The following is a 637-nucleotide window of genomic DNA, read 5'->3' on the forward strand; positions in this document are numbered from 1 at the left end:
AGGCAACATCTTGAGAGTTTTCACACACACCCCTCCGAAAAGCTCGGGCAGAGCTCCCTGTGTGGCCCAACTGCTCTGCACTGAACCTGGCACTAAGTTTTATTGCTCTGACTGCAACAAAAGAGCTGAAAAAGTGACCATTTATCCAGCAATTTCAATTAGCAGCAGCGAACAGCCGCTCCTGCCACGCCGAGACCCGCAGAAGCATCCGAAGGGATGCACAGCTCTTAGTCCACTCAAGCGCCCGAACCCAGCAGTCTCCGATGGCTTTTCCCACGAGTGCGGAGGGGTCACCCCACGGAAGCACGGCATCCCTCCCGCTCAGGGCAGAGCCACCTCTCCCTCTGCAGAGCTCCCTACCACGGCTCGGTACCAAAGCGCCGCTGCGGCTGGCGGCGAGCCTGACCCGACCCCTGGGCATCCCCGTGCTGGGGAACCCCCGCGCTACACCCCTGGCCCCCAGACAAGCTTGAATCGCAGCCAAGTGGTTGCTGTGCTTTTTCCTGGCTCCCAGAGGGTGGGTGCAGCGACTGGAGGCCTTGGCAGGGACGGAGAGGACAGGCAGCTCTTGTTCTCGCTCCATCCGGCCACGCCAGCCCTGTGGTCAGCGGCTCCGGGGCGCCCCCCCCTGGGCAAT

General features: G+C 62.3%; 1 protein-coding gene across 1 annotated transcript in view; it reads right to left on the bottom strand.

Annotated features, from left to right (window-relative positions):
* LOC104513472 (polypeptide N-acetylgalactosaminyltransferase 5-like) overlaps positions 1-637 on the bottom strand; it is a gene marked incomplete at both ends in the record, with an annotated part of 4,838 nt that overhangs the window by 1,291 nt on the left and 2,910 nt on the right.

Source organism: Eurypyga helias, unplaced genomic scaffold, assembly GCF_000690775.1.
Source record: "Eurypyga helias isolate BGI_N326 unplaced genomic scaffold, ASM69077v1 scaffold37918, whole genome shotgun sequence".
In the NCBI taxonomy this organism is placed as follows: domain Eukaryota; kingdom Metazoa; phylum Chordata; class Aves; order Eurypygiformes; family Eurypygidae; genus Eurypyga; species Eurypyga helias.